A 6,608-nucleotide genomic window follows, 5' to 3' on the forward strand; every position below is an offset into this window, starting at 1 on the left:
TGGGTGTGCGCATTTGTTTAATGTGTGCGTGCGTGTGTTGTGTGCGTGTGCATTTGTTTTATCTGTGCGCGCGCATTTGTTTTGTGTGCTCTTGCGCATTTGTTTTGTGTGCGCGTGCGCATTTCTTTAATATGTGCGTGCGCGCATTTGTTTTATGTGTGCGTGCGCGCATTTGTTTTATGTGACGTGCGCGCATTTGTTTTATGTGTGCATGCGCGCATTTGCTTTATGTGTGCATGCGCGCATTTGTTTTATGTGTGCATGCGCGCATTTGTTTTATGTGTGCATGCGCGCATTTGTTTTATGTGTGCGTGCGCGCATTTGTTTCATGTGACATGCACACATAAAACACACGCACGCACGCACACATAAAACAAACGCGGACGCACACAAAACACACGCATGCACACACAGACATGCACTGACACACGCACACACACGGTGACATGCACACATAAAACACACACACACACGCACGCACACGCAGACACACACTGACACATGCGCACACACACCAATGACATGCACACAAACGCATAACTACACATCACAAACAAACCTATAAAACCCGCGTTTGTTTTATGTGTGCGTGCGTGCGTGTGTTTTATGTTTGCATCTCACCGTGTGTGTGTGCGTTTGTCAGTGCATGTCTGTGTATGCATGCGTGTGTTTTATGTGTGCGTGCGCGTTTGTTTTATGTGGGTGTGCGCATTTGTTTAATGTGTGCGTGCGTGTGTTGTGTGCGTGTGCATTTGTTTTATCTGTGCGCGCGCATTTGTTTTGTGTGCTCTTGCGCATTTGTTTTGTGTGCGCGTGCGCATTTCTTTAATATGTGCGTGCGCGCATTTGTTTTATGTGTGCGTGCGCGCATTTGTTTTATGTGACGTGCGCGCATTTGTGTTATGTGCGCGCGCGCGCATTTGTTTTATGTGTGCATGCGCGCATTTGTTTTATGTGTGCATGCGCGCATTTGTTTTATGTGTGCGTGCGCGCATTTGTTTCATGTGACATGCACACATAAAACACACGCACGCACGCACACATAAAACAAACGCGGACGCACACAAAACACACGCATGCACACACAGACATGCACTGACACACGCACACACACGGTGACATGCACACATAAAACACACACACGCATGCACACACATACATGCACTGACACACGCACACACACGGTGACATGCACACATAAAACACACACACGCACGCACACGCAGACACACACTGACACATGCGCACACACACCAATGACATGCACACAAACGCATAACTACAGATCACAAACAAACCTATAAAATCCGCGTTTGTTTTATGTGTGCGTGCGTGCGTGTGTTTTATGTTTGCATGTCACCGTGTGTGTGTGCGTTTGTCAGTGCATGTCTGTGTATGCATGCGTGTGTTTATGTGTGCGTGCACGTTTGTTTTATGTGGGTGTGCGCATTTGTTTAATGTGTGCGTGCGTGTGTTGTGTGCGTGTGCATTTGTTTTATCTGTGCGCGCGCATTTGTTTTGTGTGCTCTTGCGCATTTGTTTTGTGTGCGCGTGCGCATTTCTTTAATATGTGCGCGCATTTGTTTTATGTGACGTGCGCGCATTTGTTTTATGTGTGCATGCGCGCATTTGCTTTATGTGTGCATGCGCGCATTTGTTTTATGTGTGCATGCGCGCATTTGTTTTATGTGTGCATGCGCGCATTTGTTTTATGTGTGCATGCGCGCATTTGTTTTATGTGTGCGTGCGCGCATTTGTTTCATGTGACATGCACACATAAAACACACGCACGCACGCACACATAAAACAAACGCGGACGCACACAAAACACACGCATGCACACACAGACATGCACTGACACACGCACACACACGGTGACATGCACACATAAAACACACACACGCACGCACACGCAGACACACACTGACACATGCGCACACACACCAATGACATGCACACAAACGCATAACTACACATCACAAACAAACCTATAAAACCCGCGTTTGTTTTATGTGTGCGTGCGTGCGTGTGTTTTATGTTTGCATGTCACCGTGTGTGTGTGCGTTTGTCAGTGCATGTCTGTGTATGCATGCGTGTGTTTTATGTGTGCGTGCGCGCGCGTTTGTTTTATGTGGGTGTGCGCATTTGTTTAATGTGTGCGTGCGTGTGTTGTGTGCGTGTGCATTTGTTTTATCTGTGCGCGCGCATTTGTTTTGTGTGCTCTTGCGCATTTGTTTTGTGTGCGCGTGCGCATTTCTTTAATATGTGCGTGCGCGCATTTGTTTTATGTGTGCGCGCGCATTTGTTTTATGTGACGTGCGCGCATTTGTTTTATGTGTGCATGCGCGCATTTGCTTTATGTGTGCATGCGCGCATTTGCTTTATGTGTGCATGCGCGCATTTGTTTTATGTGTGCGTGCGCGCATTTGTTTCATGTGACATGCACACATAAAACACACGCACGCACGCACACATAAAACAAACGCGGACGCACACAAAACACACGCATGCACACACAGACATGCACTGACACACGCACACACACGGTGACATGCACACATAAAACACACACACGCACGCACACGCAGACACACACTGACACATGCGCACACACACCAATGACATGCACACAAACGCATAACTACACATCACAAACAAACCTATAAAATCCGCGTTTGTTTTATGTGTGCGTGCGTGCGTGTGTTTTATGTTTGCATGTCACCGTGTGTGTGTGCGTTTGTCAGTGCATGTCTGTGTATGCATGCGTGTGTTTTATGTGTGCGTGCGCGTTTGTTTAATGTGGGTGTGCGCATTTGTTTAATGTGTGCGTGCGTGTGTTGTGTGTTGACACGCGCAAGCATTGACGCACATTGACACACGCGCAAGCATTGACGCACATTGACACGCGCGCAAGCATTGACGCACATTGACACTCGCGCGCATATTGACGCACGCACACGCATTGACACGCACGGGCGCATTGACGCACATTGACACGCACGCGCGCATTGACGCACATTGACACGCGCGCAAGCATTGACGCACATTGACACGCGCGCAAGCATATTGACACACGCACACGCATTGACACGCACGCAAGCATTGACGCACATTGACACGCGCGCAAGCATTGACGCACATTGACACACGCGCGCATTGACACACATTGACACGCACATGACAATGGACGTGAGGTTCTGGTCTGCAGCCCACATCTGTGTATCGGATAGTCTGTCAAACATAAAAATGTAAACGGTTAGACTTTTATGATGCAATATACGAGGAACTAACTAAACATATACTGTACACACCTCCATGATGATTGCCTTTCTCAAGTGGCTTTGTATGTGCTGTTGGGTTTTGTCCATCTGTGCTGGTCTGAATTTGGTGACCTCACAAAAAGGGCAGTGAAAGAACAAGCAACACTGACGGCTGTGGAGTGAAGTACATCCTCAAACCTGGCTGATGTTTAACTGATCAGCCATTTATGAGATTAATGAAAGCTTTGACAGAAACTGTTTTCTATATCACAGACTAAGCTACACACACAGGCAAATGAAAACAGCCAGAAATATGTTATGTTCACTGAACACATCATTTATGAACACATTTTTCATGTTGTATAAAACTCAAACATTCTATTGAATGACTGAACAATCTACTTTAATATCCTCGTGTCCAATTAGTTCATATTCAACGTCTGCTATCTCTGGTCTGTTTATCTGGATTCTTGTCACGGGGGCAGCAGCTTCAGCAGAGAGGTCCATACTTTCTTCTCCCCAGTTACATCGTCCAGCTCTTTCTGGAGGACCCCCCTGTGTTTCCAGCCCAGTGGAGGAACATGCTTCTTCAGTGTGTTCTGGGTCTTCCCCGGGTTCTACCATCAGTGGAACATGTTCCACTTCATCGGACTTATTCTCAGATGAATAAATTGATCTAAGACAAGAAAAAAATAAGTCAGTTTAGATTAAAAAAAAAGCTCAAACTAATTGAAATTCTCACGGATGCTCCGTTGAATCCATACATTCATTCATTCCCACTGCCACCTCCTAATAAGAAATAATGATCGTTTCTCTGATGCACAAATACTGCAGTGCTGAAGATATTAAACCAAAATTGACATTCATTTTAATTGTACAAGTGATGACATTTGCAAAATTAATCAACATTACATTTAAACATTAAATCACTTTGATAAATGACTAAAAAACATTCTTACATACCTTCCTTCTTCTCTTGAACTCTTTTCCATCTGGTTAAGGAGAAAAATAATTCAAGGAAATGACTCCAGATAAACACAAATCAATATAATAATGTGATTTTTATGAATGCATTTGTTTTTTACCTCTTTTTCTTTTTTTATACCAATAAACTACAGAACATGTGATCAGTAGAACGATCACAGCAACAATAATTCCAGCCACTTCTCCTGGTGTCAAACCTTCTCGACATACAGAGTCAGAAGAAATAGTTCCTTCTCGTAGATATGTTGAACATCTACAAAGACAAGTGGAGACAGTTTAGAAGAAAACATCTGGAGCAAACATTTGTGAAGCTTCACTCACTGTTTGTGATCCTGACATGACGTGAACGTTCCATTTGAAAATGTTCCTTCACTGCAGGTTCCACACTCAGTGTCTGTGGAGGACGTTCCTGTGAAGAACATTGTGTGTGTCTTATAGTTTCTGCACTCTTGCATTTCACATGTTGGATGTGAAACTCGCCTGCTCTGATGATGAACTGTCCTTGTTCACATGTGGAGTGTTGCTGTGCTGCCACACATGTGTCCACTGAGCCGTCCACACAGAAAAAACCCTCCAGAGGTTCACACTTGGTGTTTGCTGTGAAGGTACAGGATCTGATCTCTCTCAGTCCTGTTAGTCAATAACAAATTCTACATCACATCTACATACTGACCAACTCATCATTCTAGTGAAGAACAAACTTTACCTTCAGTACAGACGAGACACTTGAAACCATGTTTCTCTCGGTTCAATTTGTCCATGTAAGTTCCATCATCACAGACAGTGCAGGACGGAGATGGAAATTCTGTGCAATGAACATTGACTCTGAATCCTGTGAGAGAAATAAATAAATGACACATTTGAGTGACGTTTTACATCAAGACTCCTGACAGTTACTCTTATAAGAAAAAAGGTCAACATTTAAAATAGGCAGAATACATTTGATAGAATCAACATACAAGTGTCATGCTTATGTTCTTTTGTTTTATTTTGAAGGTGGTTTTCCGTTTTCATGTGTCCTGTGTTTTGAGTGACAGACGCTGGCAGGTGCGCGGCTGGGGATGATGGAGTGGCGGGTTCTTCCCATTGATAAGGAGCGTCTCTACCCGGAAGAACTCGCCAGAGTATTGCGTTTCCAGACCAGGTTGGCTGTCCTTTCGATCTCGCTCCTCGCCTTTGAATCACAACTGGATAATCCTTTGGATACTCCTGACGTTGTCAGCACTTTTATTTACTCAAGTGAGTCCTTTTGTCTTTTTGTTTTAGTTGCTGTTGGGACCCCGATCTCCAGAAGTGCCCTGCCTTCGCCCCGAGTGCCTGTTTTGTTTTTTTGTTCCTATTACGGACCGCTCTGGATCTATATAAGACTTTTTTTTCTGAATTTTTCCTCCGTGGATTATTTAGAAGATAGCTGGGAAGGGCGACAGGTCTTGATACCTTCACTTAAACTTAGCGTTACATTTACCGATGTCAATAAAATGAAAAGAGACTTTAATAAACCACAACATGTACCTGTGCTCCTTCCAGCTGGACACTCAACATCCTTATCCTTCAACAGTGGACACTGTGACGTCACTCCTTCAACATCCTTATCCTTGAGAGAAAAGATCATTTAATATCAGATGATTTTTGAGAATCTATCAGTGATAGTTTCGTAGATTCTTCCGCGTCTGACCGTTATAAACCTCCTTGTAGGTGGACAACGCATGCGCAAATGCGTGGTTGATTTCCAACCTCGTGTACTGTACTGACACTAATAGAATGTTTTTCCATCATATTTGTCCATCATGATGAGTGCCATGGATCATACATGAACACACATGTTTAATGATAAATATTTGTTACCAGAGAACAATTGTTTCAACTGTAATGAAGCATACATGTTTGATATTTACCAATTAGTGTTAAATATTAGCTATATTGATGTTTGAGATAAAATGGGGACCCTTGAAATAAAAAGAAAGACCCACACTGTTAAGTCTTTCTGTAGGTTTGTTTATTGGACATAATAAATCGTTTTAGCAACACTAGAGGGCAGCAGAGAGTACAAGTTGCTTTGTTTTATGTGGGTGTGCGCATTTGTTTAATGTGTGCGTGCGTGTGTTGTGTGCGTGTGCATTTGTTTTATCTGTGCGCGCGCATTTGTTTTGTGTGCTCTTGCGCATTTGTTTTGTGTGCGCGTGCGCATTTCTTTAATATGTGCGTGCGCGCATTTGTTTTATGTGTGCGCGCGCATTTGTTTTATGTGACGTGCGCGCATTTGTTTTATGTGTGCATGCGCGCATTTGCTTTATGTGTGCATGCGCGCATTTGCTTTATGTGTGCATGCGCGCATTTGTTTTATGTGTGCGTGCGCGCATTTGT

This window comes from Callionymus lyra, unplaced genomic scaffold (assembly GCF_982586985.1).
Source record: "Callionymus lyra unplaced genomic scaffold, fCalLyr1.hap1.1 HAP1_SCAFFOLD_30, whole genome shotgun sequence".
Classification (NCBI taxonomy): domain Eukaryota; kingdom Metazoa; phylum Chordata; class Actinopteri; order Syngnathiformes; family Callionymidae; genus Callionymus; species Callionymus lyra.